Genomic DNA, 17,211 nt, shown 5'->3' on the forward strand with positions numbered 1-17,211 from the left:
TTAGATTAAATCACTAAATTACACCAAAACAGAGAAATATTTAGAAATTTTATGATAATCATTTCTCTCTCTCTCTCTCTCTCTCTCTCTCTGCGACTTATATATATATATATATATATATATATATATATATATATATATATATATATATTTATTATTTACATAATTTTATATCTGTAGGTTATTGTTAGAATATATTTCATTATTTTATTTTTGAATATAGCATGGTATTTATGTAATCAGCTAAAGAATGTTAATAAAAACATGTTAGATTTTGCCAAAAGTGAAAATCATAGTATTATTATTATTTTTAATTCTGTTTATCCTCAGTAGCAAATAGGTATTAATGGTTGGTTAAAAAATTATTTCTAAAAATATATTATGAAATATTCCAAACAGGAGAGTAACAAGCTTTTGAAGAAAAAATTTTTCTAACACTTGTGACTTATAATTATTCTAATTTATTAAAAAATATATGAAAAATGTGGAAATAAAATAAGTTAGGTTGATCATAATTAAAACAAAATGTTGAAATGTTTTACATGATGTATTACCATAGCCAGATGTACTAGTATATGACCTGAGTAATTCATGCTAGGCTCATTTACATGGCATGTGTGTCCCGTAAACACTAAAGATAAGCATACATATTGTTAGAGTATTTTTGAGCCGCATGATGTATTTGGATCGGGTGATCACAATAATTTTTATTCCAGGGAGAGACCCTGCTACAGAAATAAAACATTATGTCAATGTTCAAACATCGGTTAGGTAATCTATATTTTATGTAAATCATATATTACAATCACAAATTTTAATCTTTGTAAAATGAGGAGGTGTTGCTCAAAAAAAGTGATTTAAGCAAGAACAGAGTGTGTTTGTAGAGGTTTGATGATCTGGTACAGAAAGCAGTGAATTATATCAAAGGCATTTAATTGTGTATTACAAGGATTTTTCCCATAATAAACTGTAACATGATTCTCGTGTTGTGCATGTCAATTCAGCAATTACAACATACAATCTACAACATGCACTCTATAGTGTCTACACTTTATCTACATCACATATTTGTATACCCTACCGGTGAAAGTTGTGAAACGGCATATCATTGCTCGCAACAAGTAGATGTAGCTGTTTAATATAAAAACATATATGGCACATTTTTATATAATGTATATTTCAGCTATGCAGTTATTACTACAGCTTTTGTAATAATTAAATATACTTGTTTATTTTAATGCTTCTATGATTGTGCTAATTAATGTATTTCTTTTATGTTTACAGATTTTTATTTAGCTTACTTACAGCGACATGGATTCAACACACCGCTTTTATTTAAAGAGAAAACTGGGCTGGTATTGCAAGTACCTAGGGCAAATTTTACAGTTAATGATGTCCGTATGTGTGTTGGTGAGTATATAAAATTAATTTTCGTTATTATGAAGATCATCATTTCTAATGTGTTGTATATTAATTCTAAGTCATAATCTTTCAGTTTTCGTTAATATTATCCAGTCCTCATGAATTTATTTCTCTTAATATTGTTTTTTAATTTTCTTCAGTTATTTGACTGGTTTAACTGCAGTAACAAAACCTCATTTAGAGCTTTTCAACGATATATCATAAGCGATACTTATTTTCATCGGTTCCAGAGTTACAGACAAATAATATTTTAATTAATAAAATATTTCGAGCTTACAAGGGGAAGACATATCGGTTTGAATCCGACTTTTTTATTTATTTATTTTTTTAAAATTTAAATATATTGATTTATTAACAATTATTAATCTCCGATTGTAAAAAAAATTTACAATTAATAATAATTCAACACCAAAAAAAGTTATTAATGAAATAAAATTATACGTACCTCTCATTAAAAAAAAATGGTGTATGTAATTTAATAGGCGGACACGGAAGTCATGTGGTGTCCACATCAGACTTTCTTAAACAACTATACACCTGCTGCCTGCCTTGAAATTATTTATTTTTTGGTGTAAGACCATCACACCCTTTTCAGCTTCCCAAAAGAGAGAGTTCAAACATTTTAACCGTAACGGGTGGAATTATGATACATTATCTTAAAATGCATTAAAAAAATAAAACTTTTGATATAAAAAAAAAACATTCTTCGACAGTTTCAAAAATGGTGTACAGAACTTCTTAAATAATTGCTCATCAGTAAAATACTTAAAAATATATTTTTTGGTATAAGACCGCTATCTCCAGTTTACTTTTAACAGGATTCCCACTAAATTTTAAAAATCGTTTTTCCTGACCATTTTAATAAAAATTTCCCGACTTTCATAATGTTATGCTACTTCCGTTTACCGAGAAAAATACATCGATATTTTAATTTTTTTTAGGCTCCACCATCCCCAACTCATTCCTTTTTTTATTATTACACTCATTTTTTAACTACTTTTTACAGTATAATTTAAAATTAGGCTATTTTTTTTATGATATACTGTTTCGATAAATTGCACTGCAAAGTACAAAAAAAAAGTTTAATGAGTTAATGAACAAATTAACACAGATAAGAAATAGTAAAACTAAACTAAAGCAATTTAAAAAAATAATTAGCTCCCACCTAAGATTATTTAAAATTTTTCACAAAAACTAGCCTACATTACTATGAAAATTAAACAAAAAAAAAGATATTTAACAATTTGGTTTGCATAAAAATGCTAACACAGATTTAAGTTTAACAAAGAATATATGCATGATCGTAACTCAAAGGAAAACTAAAACCACTGTGACTAAGAGATAAGAACGGAACACCTTATTTTGTAAAGAAAACAAAAATTATTACCAATTACTCGAAAAATATTCTATCATTATTATTGTAACATATACCAAAAAATCCCTTTTGGTATGTCGGAAGGCGGAGGTAGATTAAATCGGTGCTAAGTAGTAGAGGATAAAAAAGATCCACCTTAAAGTTAAATAAACTTCAAATTTACTCGATACGACAACCGTTGCATGTTTAGCATACGACAAGCCCCATCTTCTTACAATTCCAGCAACATTTTACTTATCCCTTACCGTAAAGGTACATAAATTAAAATCTAATAATGTGTTAAACAAAGATGGTACACCGATATATAATACGAAAGGTAAGTCGATAGATGGGTGGAATATATTGAAGAGTTATACGGAGGAAATGAATTAGAAAATGGTGTTATAGAGGAAGAAGAGGAAGTTGAGGAGGATGAAATGGGAGAAATAATACTGAGATCTGAATTTAAGAGAGCATTAAAAGATTTAAAAGGCAGAAAGGCTCCTGGAATACCTGTAGAATTACTGCGCAGTGCAGGTGCGGAAGCGATTGATAGATTATACAAGCTGGTGTGTAATATTCATGAAAAAGGGGAATTTCCGTCAGACTTCAAAAAAAGTGTTATAGTCATGATACGAAAGAAAGCAGTGGCAGATAAATGTGAAGAATACAGAACAATTAGTTTAACTAGTCATGCATCAAAAATCTTAACTAGAATTTTATACAGAAGAATTGAGAGGAGAGTGGAAGAAGGGTTAGGAGAAGACCGATTTGGTTTCAGGAAAAGTATAGGGACAAGGGAAGCAATTTTAGGCTTCAGATTAATAGTAGAAGGAAGATTAAAGAAAAAAAACGGACATACTTGGCGTTTATAGACCTAGAAAAGGCATTCGATAAAGTAGACTAAAATAAAATGTTCAGCATTTTAAAAAAATTAGGGTTCAAACACAGAGATAGAAGAACAATTGCTAAGATGTACAGGAACCAAACAGCAACAATAATAATTGAAGAACATAAGAAAGAAGCCGTAATAAGAAAGAAAGTCCGAAAAGGATGTTCTCTATCTCCGTTACTTTTTAATCTTTACATGGAACTAGCCGTCAATGATGTTAGAGAACAATTTACATTCGGAGTAACAGTACAAGGTGAAAAGAAAAAGATGCTATGATTTGCTGATGATATAGTAATTCTAACCGAGAGTAAAAAGGATTTAGAAGAAACAATGAACGGCATAGATGAAGTGCTACGCAAGAACTATCGCGTGAAAATAAACAAGAACAAAAAAAAAGTAATGAAATGTAGTAGAAATAACAAAGATGGACCGCTGAATGTGGTAATAGGAGGAGAAAAGATTATGGAGGTAGAAGAACTTTGTTATTTGGGAAGTAAAATTACTAAAGATGGACGAAGCAGGAGCGATATAAAATGCCGAATAGCACTAACAACCACTTGAAACCGATTCGTTAGAAATCGGTGAGATGACCTGTTAGAAAATATGCTGATGATAGTGAATACTTATCACAAATATTTTCTTGAATTTTAGGATCTGCATTAGAATCAGGCTGTACTTTTGAAGGGGTGATCGTATATTTGTATCCTAAGAACATTCTTTTTAACAATGCGTCAACTAAGCACACACAGAACATGCTCAATACATATGCAAATACCAAATAACTACACAAATCACTCTACTAAAGCTAACCGAACAACTAAACCAAGGCAATACAGTAACCTAAACATTTATTAATGAATAGAGTTCTACAAACAGTTAAAAATAGCATATATGATATTACACAAATATCAGAATTAAAGAAAATCGCCATAAAAATTATTTAACGCGAGAAGTAAATTTTATGATCCGATATTGGAACTTTTCCAAAAAACATGCATGAAAAATATTTTTTTTCCTCCTATTTTCAAGATATAGTCATGTTTTACATACCTTTTATACAGCCAATCCTACAATATAATAATCAATAAAAAAAATTAAAATCCTGTTTCTAATAACTTTCACCAAAGTGTACTGTTTGGAATACGAACACGACTTAAAACTGAAACATAACCGAAAAAATTAAATGCATAAAAAACCTGAAAAAACACAAATGGTATAAAAATATATGAATAAAAAATAAACACAACCTACAGTGGTACTTACCTGGGCGAACACGAAATTTTTCTTAAAATACCATGTATATATTTATTAAACGAATAATATAATAATGTATTTACATATTTAAAAATATATATAAATAAGTTTGTTGATAAATCTGTAAAATGATTAGTTTAACATACTGGAAAAAGAACCACCTGCTACGAAATAAATAATCCTCCTTCCAGTCGATAGTATTACATTAACAGAGATAAATATTTAAGTAAAGTTAACGCTGTTCAAATAATCCACAGTCTTTAACCTATGAAGTAAATCGCCTGTATCGTACCTGTAACAATAGAACAAAAGAATTATGTTAAAAGAATATTTTTTGTAATTTTTTTAATAGTTATAAAAAACAACACATCTGCAACACCATTCAAAACATAATCGTTTAATCAATCACCACAAATTATAATCATGAGAAAAAATACAAAACCCTATTTATTAAAGAAATAAAAAGAAAATTACTATTTGTCAAAAATAAATATTTCATTAATATTAAATATATAAGCAACAATTACACCGTATCTTTCAAAATCTACAAATTCAGAATTCAGTTAAAAATATACTATCTAATAGAACTGTTTATTTAAATCTTGCACTGATAAAATAAGCTACTTATGACAGTATTTATACCGCCATGAGAGTACTATATACTATAGGTTTTTCTTTTATTTAATTGGTTTGACGCTATTTTACATTCCTTTATGTGTTTTCAAATTAATTTAACATAGGGCTATTATCCAATTAAATCTATCTAGTAATCATACAACTATAAACTGTTAGAATACCACACGATGCTGAAAAAACTGTACGTTACGACTATGTAATTAATAATATACATGAAACATTACCGAGAGTCCAGACGTTTTGAAATTGAGATAATTATACAAAAGCAGTATAAATGACAATTAATACACCTGAAAAAAAAAACAATTTTTTTAATTTTCTAAAACAAAAATTATTTAACACTATTAATTAATCTATATAAGTATCATCCAATAAATTCTAATAACCTTATAATAAGTATAATGTGTTAGAATATATGATGATTCTGAAAAAAGTGTACGTCACCACGTTGTAATCACTACTGTACACGATTCAACAAGTGCATCAAAAGATGAGGTACACCTTAGCCGTCTTTTAAACTGAAAGGAATACATTATTGTGTTCTGATGCAGCACTGGCTTTGTTGGTGTTTTCACCGTCCCCCAGCAGCAGTTCTGTACATCGTTCAGTATATATCCATTATCGTGTTCAACAGGCCGTTTCCTCTAGATGTTTCATCGATTACAGAACTGCGTTCGGTAGTCCGATTTTTGTAACCAAATAATTACACGTGTGGGAAATTCGTCAGCAAATTGTTGAGATATACGATGAGAATGAATATCATCCCCTACGATCATAAAAACCTGCTAAATGTTCGGAAACGGGAGAACAAATGTGAGTGACGAGCTGGTTGATAGGCGTAGATAATTTTTTTTAATTTTTTTTATGGCCTCCTCTCACCCCTCATAGCCATTCCCAACCTCCAAGAATATTTTTCGCATCCACAAGGAGAGTGTTCTTCGTATTTTAGGATAACACTATCACCTTGAAGTGCTATGAATAAAGTCTTTGCCCAACCTTTCTTGCTCCTATGTAAGGTGCTTATCCGTCCGGATCCCTCCCTTTACATAGAAATACATGCCGAACTCGTTTTCCACGTTACCGGCGTGTTAATCTGTTGAATGGTTAACCTTGCCGGGGACAGCCTATCAGATCCAGACTCGCTTAGCACATGTCCTACCCGCACTCCTCACAGGTTCATCATATGTCGAGTTTCACCATTGCCACCATAAGTAAACCCTGATTCCCCACTGATGCGTGTGGGTGGAGAAAACATAATAGCCATAGCGTGAACCCTCCCCTCAGAATTACACGGTGCCAACTTTCATCCCAAGCACAATTTTTTGGGATCACCTAACTAAAAACACGATGGGTTAATCGGACACCGTGAATGAAATGATAATGAATAACCGGCGCAGTAAAATTGGAAAAAATTGCAAGTGAAGATAACGACTGCGAAAGTATTGTGTATGCGAATTCTTTAAAGATAAGCTTGGTTACCCCAACATGTGTGCACAAATTGTGCCACATCTGTTGACCGACAACCACAGACATCAACTTTTCGCATCAGCTCTTTTATTTTCATCAACAATATTCCATGACTGGTCCACATGTTTTGAAAGAAATCCGCATACTGGATGAGAGCTGGGTGCTACATTACACTATTTAAACTGAGTGAGAAACACATAAATGGATACACAAAAATACAGGCAGTCAAAAGATATACATAAACATGTAGGTTTGTCTTAAAAATATATGTTTGTTTAATAGACTGGCTGTACCTTACATTCTGATCGTCCCTCTTATTGTACTCACTGTCAAGCAGTCTTCAAAGAATCCATTTATAAATAAGTAGTTTGTTAAATGATAACAATGACATCTGAAACAACGAAAAAAATAATAATTTATAAGTATTTTAATAGTCTTAAACAAAAATTTATGATTTTATTATTAATCTATGTGCGTATTATCTAATAAAATCTATTAATCGTATAATAAGTAAAAACTGTTAGTTAATGTGAAGATGCTAACAAAACAGTACATTACCGCTATTTAAATTATACTGAACATTATATATTAATCAGGTCGAACGTCTTGAAAGTGGCATAATTTTAAAATAAGAACAGTACTTAAATGACAAATCATGCATCTGAAACACAAATAAACATATTTTTTAAATCTCAAACAATAATCAAATATAATATTAATTAACTATACATGGATGTTTTACAATAAAATCTTATAATTTTAAATCAATATGTATAAACCAACAAAAAATATAGCACTAAGTTACTTAGAAAAATGTTTCCTACCGTTATGGAATTAATACTGAATATCATGTATTAGTCACACCGAACAGCTCTTTGAAATAGGATGAATTTAATATTAAGCAAACATTTCTATACATGTAACATATGTACCTGAAAACAAAAAAAAAGAAGTTTATTCTTCATGATATTAATGAAACAATAGTTATATTATCTAATAATCATCATAAAAAAATTATTATTACCTGTTGGAAAATATGCTGATGATAGTGAATACTTATCACAAATATTTTCTTGAATTTTAGGATCTGCATTAGAATCAGGCTGTACTTTTGAAGGGGTGATCGTATATTTGTATCCTAAGAACATTCTTTTTAACAATGCGTCAACTAAGCACACACAGAACATGCTCAATACATATGCAAATACCAAATAACTACACAAATCACTCTACTAAAGCTAACCGAACAACTAAACCAAGGCAATACAGTAACCTAAACATTTATTAATGAATAGAGTTCTACAAACAGTTAAAAATAGTATATATGATATTACAAAAATATCAGAATTAAAGAAAATCGCCATAAAAATTATTTAACGCGAGAAGTAAATTGTATGATCCGATATTGGAACTTTTCCAAAAAACATGCATGAAAAATATTTTTTTTCCTCCTATTTTCAAGATATAGTCATGTTTTACATACCTTTTATACAGCCAATCCTACAATATAATAATCAATAAAAAAAATTAAAATCCTGTTTCTAATAACTTTCACCAAAGTGTACTGTTTGGAATACGAACACGACTTAAAACTGAAACATAACCGAAAAAATTAAATGCATAAAAAACCTGAAAAAACACAAATGTATAAAAATATATGAATAAAAAATAAACACAACCTACAGTGGTACTTACCTGGGCGAACACGAAATTTTTCTTAAAATACCATGTATATATTTATTAAACGAATAATATAATAATGTATTTACATATTTAAAAATATATATAAATAAGTTTGTTGATAAATCTGTAAAATGATTAGTTTAACATACTGGAAAAAGAACCACCTGCTACGAAATAAATAATCCTCCTTCCAGTCGATAGTATTACATTAACAGAGATAAATATTTAAGTAAAGTTAACGCTGTTCAAATAATCCACAGTCTTTAACCTATGAAGTAAATCGCCTGTATCGTACCTGTAACAATAGAACAAAAGAATTATGTTAAAAGAATATTTTTTGTAATTTTTTTAATAGTTATAAAAAACAACACATCTGCAACACCATTCAAAACATAATCGTTTAATCAATCACCACAAATTATAATCATGAGAAAAAATACAAAACCCTATTTATTAAAGAAATAAAAAGAAAATTACTATTTGTCAAAAATAAATATTTCATTAATATTAAATATATAAGCAACAATTACACCGTATCTTTCAAAATCTACAAATTCAGAATTCAGTTAAAAATATACTATCTAATAGAACTGTTTATTTAAATCTTGCACTGATAAAATGACCTACTTATGACAGTATTTATACCGCCATGAGAGTACTAAATACTATAGGTTTTTCTTTTATTTAATTGGTTTGACGCTATTTTACATTCCTTTATGTGTTTTCAAATTAATTTAACATAGGGCTATTATCCAATTAAATCTATCTAGTAATCATACAACTATAAACTGTTAGAATACCACACGATGCTGAAAAAACTGTACGTTACGACTATGTAATTAATAATATACATGAAACATTACCGAGAGTCCAGACGTTTTGAAATTGAGATAATTATACAAAAGCAGTATAAATGACAATTAATACACCTGAAAAAAAAAACAATTTTTTTAATTATCTAAAACAAAAATTATTTAACACTATTAATTAATCTATATAAGTATCATCCAATAAATTCTAATAACCTTATAATAAGTATAATGTGTTAGAATATATGATGATGCTGAAAAAAGTGTACGTCACCACGTTGTAATCACTACTGTACACGATTCAACAAGTGCATCAAAAGATGAGGTACACCTTAGCCGTCTTTTAAACTGAAAGGAATACATTAATGTGTTCTGATGCAGCACTGGCTTTGTTGGTGTTTTCACCGTCCCCCAGCAGCAGTTCTGTACATCGTTCAGTATATATCCATTATCGTGTTCAACACGCCGTTTCCTCTAGATGTTTCATCGATTACAGAACTGCGTTCGGTAGTCCGATTTTTGTAACCAAATAATTACACGTGTGGGAAATTCGTCAGCAAATTGTTAAGATATACGATGAGATTGAATATCATACTCTACGATCATAAAAACCTGCAAAATGTTCGGAAACGGGAGAACAAATGTGAGTGACGAGCTGGTTGATAGGCGTACATAATTTTTTTTTTTTTTTTTTTATGGCCTCCTCTCACCCCTGATAGCCATTCCCAACCTCCAAGAATATTTTTCGCACCCACAAGGAGAGTGTTCTTCGTATTTTAGGATAACACTATCACCTTGAAGTGCTATGAATAAAATCTTTGCCCACCCTTTCTTGCTCCTATCTAAAGTGCTTATCCGTCCGGATCCCTGCCTTTACATAGAAATACATGCCGACCTCGTTTTCCACGTTACCGGCGTGTTAATCGATTGAATGGTTACCCTTGCCGGGGACAGCCTATCAGATCCAGACTCGCTTAGCACATGTCCTTCCCGCACTCCTCACAGGTTCATCATATGTCGAGTTTCACCATTGCCACCATAAGTATGCCCTGATTCCCCACTGATGCGTGTAGGTGGACAAAACATAATAGCCATAGCGTGAACCCCCCCCCCCCACGAATTACACGGTGCCAACTTTCATCCAAAGCACAATTTTTTGGGATCACCTAACTGAAAACACGATGGGTTAATCGGAAACCGTGAATGAAATGATAATGAATAACCGGCGCAGTAAAATTGGAGAAATTGCAAGTGAAGATAACGACTGCGAAAGTATTGTGTATGCGAATTCTTTAAAGATAAGCTTGGTTACCCCAACATGTGTGCACAAATTGTGCCACATCTGTTGACCGACAACCACAGACATCAACTTTTCGCATCAGCTCTTTTATTTTCATCAACAATATTCCACGACTGGTCCACATGTTTTGAAAGAAATCCGCATACTGGATGAGAGCTGGGTGCTACATTACACTATTTAAACTGAGTGAGAAACACATAAATGGATACACAAAAATACAGGCAGTCAAAAGATATATATAAACATGTAGGTTTGACTTAAAAATATATGTTTGTTTAATAGACTGGCTGTACCTTACATTCTGATCGTCCCTCTTACTGTACTCACTGTCAAGCAGTCTTCAAAGAATCCATTTATAAATAAGTAGTTTGTTAAATGATAACAATGACACCTGAAACAACAAAAAAAATAATAATTTATAAGTATTTTAATAGTCTTAAACAAAAATTTATGATTTTATTATTAATCTATGTGCGTATTATCGAATAAAATCTATTAATGGTATAATAAGTAAAAACTGTTAGTTAATGTGAAGATGCTAACAAAACAGTACATTACCGCTATTTAAATTATACTGAATATTATATATTAATCAGCTAGAAAGTCTTGAAAGTGGCATAATTTTAAAATAATTACGGTACTTAAATGACAAATCATGCATCTGAAACACAAATAAACATATTTTTTAAATCTCAAACAATAATGAAATATAATATTATATAACTATACATGGATGTTTTACAATAAAATCTTATAATTTTAAATCAATATGTATAAACCAACAAAAAATATAGCACTAAGTTACTTAGAAAAATGTTTCCTACCGTTATGGAATTAATACTGAACATCATGTATTAGTCACACCGAACAGCTCTTTGAAATAGTATGAATTTAATATTAAGCAAACATTTCTATACATGTAACATATGTACCTGAAAACAAAAAAAAAGAAGTTTATTCTTCATGATATTAATGAAACAATAGTTATATTATCTAATAATCATCATAAAAAAATTATTATTACCTGTTGGAAAATATGCTGATGATAGTGAATACTTATCACAAATATTTTCTTGAATTTTAGGATCTGCATTAGAATCAGGCTGTACTTTTGAAGGGGTGATCGTATATTTGTATCCTAAGAACATTCTTTTTAACAATGCGTCAACTAAGCACACACAGAACATGCTCAATACATATGCAAATACCAAATAACTACACAAATCACTCTACTAAAGCTAACCGAACAACTAAACCAAGGCAATACAGTAACCTAAACATTTATTAATGAATAGAGTTCTACAAACAGTTAAAAATAGCATATATGATATTACACAAATATCAGAATTAAAGAAAATCGCCATAAAAATTATTTAACGCGAGAAGTAAATTTTATGATCCGATATTGGAACTTTTCCAAAAAACATGCATGAAAAATATTTTTTTTCCTCCTATTTTCAAGATATAGTCATGTTTTACATACCTTTTATACAGCCAATCCTACAATATAATAATCAATAAAAAAAATTAAAATCCTGTTTCTAATAACTTTCACCAAAGTGTACTGTTTGGAATACGAACACGACTTAAAACTGAAACATAACCGAAAAAATTAAATGCATAAAAAACCTGAAAAAACACAAATGGTATAAAAATATATGAATAAAAAATAAACACAACCTACAGTGGTACTTACCTGGGCGAACACGAAATTTTTCTTAAAATACCATGTATATATTTATTAAACGAATAATATAATAATGTATTTACATATTTAAAAATATATATAAATAAGTTTGTTGATAAATCTGTAAAATGATTAGTTTAACATACTGGAAAAAGAACCACCTGCTACGAAATAAATAATCCTCCTTCCAGTCGATAGTATTACATTAACAGAGATAAATATTTAAGTAAAGTTAACGCTGTTCAAATAATCCACAGTCTTTAACCTATGAAGTAAATCGCCTGTATCGTACCTGTAACAATAGAACAAAAGAATTATGTTAAAAGAATATTTTTTGTAATTTTTTTAATAGTTATAAAAAACAACACATCTGCAACACCATTCAAAACATAATCGTTTAATCAATCACCACAAATTATAATCATGAGAAAAAATACAAAACCCTATTTATTAAAGAAATAAAAAGAAAATTACTATTTGTCAAAAATAAATATTTCATTAATATTAAATATATAAGCAACAATTACACCGTATCTTTCAAAATCTACAAATTCAGAATTCAGTTAAAAATATACTATCTAATAGAACTGTTTATTTAAATCTTGCACTGATAAAATAAGCTACTTATGACAGTATTTATACCGCCATGAGAGTACTATATACTATAGGTTTTTCTTTTATTTAATTGGTTTGACGCTATTTTACATTCCTTTATGTGTTTTCAAATTAATTTAACATAGGGCTATTATCCAATTAAATCTATCTAGTAATCATACAACTATAAACTGTTAGAATACCACACGATGCTGAAAAAACTGTACGTTACGACTATGTAATTAATAATATACATGAAACATTACCGAGAGTCCAGACGTTTTGAAATTGAGATAATTATACAAAAGCAGTATAAATGACAATTAATACACCTGAAAAAAAAAACAATTTTTTTAATTTTCTAAAACAAAAATTATTTAACACTATTAATTAATCTATATAAGTATCATCCAATAAATTCTAATAACCTTATAATAAGTATAATGTGTTAGAATATATGATGATTCTGAAAAAAGTGTACGTCACCACGTTGTAATCACTACTGTACACGATTCAACAAGTGCATCAAAAGATGAGGTACACCTTAGCCGTCTTTTAAACTGAAAGGAATACATTATTGTGTTCTGATGCAGCACTGGCTTTGTTGGTGTTTTCACCGTCCCCCAGCAGCAGTTCTGTACATCGTTCAGTATATATCCATTATCGTGTTCAACAGGCCGTTTCCTCTAGATGTTTCATCGATTACAGAACTGCGTTCGGTAGTCCGATTTTTGTAACCAAATAATTACACGTGTGGGAAATTCGTCAGCAAATTGTTGAGATATACGATGAGAATGAATATCATCCCCTACGATCATAAAAACCTGCTAAATGTTCGGAAACGGGAGAACAAATGTGAGTGACGAGCTGGTTGATAGGCGTAGATAATTTTTTTTAATTTTTTTTATGGCCTCCTCTCACCCCTCATAGCCATTCCCAACCTCCAAGAATATTTTTCGCATCCACAAGGAGAGTGTTCTTCGTATTTTAGGATAACACTATCACCTTGAAGTGCTATGAATAAAGTCTTTGCCCAACCTTTCTTGCTCCTATGTAAGGTGCTTATCCGTCCGGATCCCTCCCTTTACATAGAAATACATGCCGAACTCGTTTTCCACGTTACCGGCGTGTTAATCTGTTGAATGGTTAACCTTGCCGGGGACAGCCTATCAGATCCAGACTCGCTTAGCACATGTCCTACCCGCACTCCTCACAGGTTCATCATATGTCGAGTTTCACCATTGCCACCATAAGTAAACCCTGATTCCCCACTGATGCGTGTGGGTGGAGAAAACATAATAGCCATAGCGTGAACCCTCCCCTCAGAATTACACGGTGCCAACTTTCATCCCAAGCACAATTTTTTGGGATCACCTAACTAAAAACACGATGGGTTAATCGGACACCGTGAATGAAATGATAATGAATAACCGGCGCAGTAAAATTGGAAAAAATTGCAAGTGAAGATAACGACTGCGAAAGTATTGTGTATGCGAATTCTTTAAAGATAAGCTTGGTTACCCCAACATGTGTGCACAAATTGTGCCACATCTGTTGACCGACAACCACAGACATCAACTTTTCGCATCAGCTCTTTTATTTTCATCAACAATATTCCATGACTGGTCCACATGTTTTGAAAGAAATCCGCATACTGGATGAGAGCTGGGTGCTACATTACACTATTTAAACTGAGTGAGAAACACATAAATGGATACACAAAAATACAGGCAGTCAAAAGATATACATAAACATGTAGGTTTGTCTTAAAAATATATGTTTGTTTAATAGACTGGCTGTACCTTACATTCTGATCGTCCCTCTTATTGTACTCACTGTCAAGCAGTCTTCAAAGAATCCATTTATAAATAAGTAGTTTGTTAAATGATAACAATGACATCTGAAACAACGAAAAAAATAATAATTTATAAGTATTTTAATAGTCTTAAACAAAAATTTATGATTTTATTATTAATCTATGTGCGTATTATCTAATAAAATCTATTAATCGTATAATAAGTAAAAACTGTTAGTTAATGTGAAGATGCTAACAAAACAGTACATTACCGCTATTTAAATTATACTGAACATTATATATTAATCAGGTCGAACGTCTTGAAAGTGGCATAATTTTAAAATAAGAACAGTACTTAAATGACAAATCATGCATCTGAAACACAAATAAACATATTTTTTAAATCTCAAACAATAATCAAATATAATATTAATTAACTATACATGGATGTTTTACAATAAAATCTTATAATTTTAAATCAATATGTATAAACCAACAAAAAATATAGCACTAAGTTACTTAGAAAAATGTTTCCTACCGTTATGGAATTAATACTGAATATCATGTATTAGTCACACCGAACAGCTCTTTGAAATAGGATGAATTTAATATTAAGCAAACATTTCTATACATGTAACATATGTACCTGAAAACAAAAAAAAAGAAGTTTATTCTTCATGATATTAATGAAACAATAGTTATATTATCTAATAATCATCATAAAAAAATTATTATTACCTGTTGGAAAATATGCTGATGATAGTGAATACTTATCACAAATATTTTCTTGAATTTTAGGATCTGCATTAGAATCAGGCTGTACTTTTGAAGGGGTGATCGTATATTTGTATCCTAAGAACATTCTTTTTAACAATGCGTCAACTAAGCACACACAGAACATGCTCAATACATATGCAAATACCAAATAACTACACAAATCACTCTACTAAAGCTAACCGAACAACTAAACCAAGGCAATACAGTAACCTAAACATTTATTAATGAATAGAGTTCTACAAACAGTTAAAAATAGTATATATGATATTACAAAAATATCAGAATTAAAGAAAATCGCCATAAAAATTATTTAACGCGAGAAGTAAATTGTATGATCCGATATTGGAACTTTTCCAAAAAACATGCATGAAAAATATTTTTTTTCCTCCTATTTTCAAGATATAGTCATGTTTTACATACCTTTTATACAGCCAATCCTACAATATAATAATCAATAAAAAAAATTAAAATCCTGTTTCTAATAACTTTCACCAAAGTGTACTGTTTGGAATACGAACACGACTTAAAACTGAAACATAACCGAAAAAATTAAATGCATAAAAAACCTGAAAAAACACAAATGTATAAAAATATATGAATAAAAAATAAACACAACCTACAGTGGTACTTACCTGGGCGAACACGAAATTTTTCTTAAAATACCATGTATATATTTATTAAACGAATAATATAATAATGTATTTACATATTTAAAAATATATATAAATAAGTTTGTTGATAAATCTGTAAAATGATTAGTTTAACATACTGGAAAAAGAACCACCTGCTACGAAATAAATAATCCTCCTTCCAGTCGATAGTATTACATTAACAGAGATAAATATTTAAGTAAAGTTAACGCTGTTCAAATAATCCACAGTCTTTAACCTATGAAGTAAATCGCCTGTATCGTACCTGTAACAATAGAACAAAAGAATTATGTTAAAAGAATATTTTTTGTAATTTTTTTAATAGTTATAAAAAACAACACATCTGCAACACCATTCAAAACATAATCGTTTAATCAATCACCACAAATTATAATCATGAGAAAAAATACAAAACCCTATTTATTAAAGAAATAAAAAGAAAATTACTATTTGTCAAAAATAAATATTTCATTAATATTAAATATATAAGCAACAATTACACCGTATCTTTCAAAATCTACAAATTCAGAATTCAGTTAAAAATATACTATCTAATAGAACTGTTTATTTAAATCTTGCACTGATAAAATAAGCTACTTATGACAGTATTTATACCGCCATGAGAGTACTATATACTATAGGTTTTTCTTTTATTTAATTGGTTTGACGCTATTTTACATTCCTTTATGTGTTTTCAAATTAATTTAACATAGGGCTATTATCCAATTAAATCTATCTAGTAGTCATACAACTATAAACTGTTAGAATACCACACGATGCTGAAAAAACTGTACGTTACGACTATGTAATTAATAATATACATGAAACATTACCGAGAGTCCAGACGTTTTGAAATTGAGATAATTATACAAAAGCAGTATAAATGACAAT

General features: G+C 29.8%; 1 long non-coding RNA gene across 2 annotated transcripts in view; it reads left to right on the top strand.

Moving 5' to 3' along the window:
• Nucleotides 1-17,211, top strand: part of LOC142324745 (uncharacterized) — a 185,984-nt gene that overhangs the window by 34,147 nt on the left and 134,626 nt on the right. For both annotated transcript variants that reach the window (XR_012756380.1, XR_012756379.1), the window contains exon 2: nt 1,285-1,410. This is a non-coding gene — a long non-coding RNA (uncharacterized LOC142324745). The remainder of the gene's footprint in view (nt 1-1,284; nt 1,411-17,211) is intronic.

This window comes from Lycorma delicatula, chromosome 5 (genome assembly GCF_047948215.1).
Source record: "Lycorma delicatula isolate Av1 chromosome 5, ASM4794821v1, whole genome shotgun sequence".
Taxonomy (NCBI): Eukaryota; Metazoa; Arthropoda; class Insecta; order Hemiptera; family Fulgoridae; genus Lycorma; species Lycorma delicatula.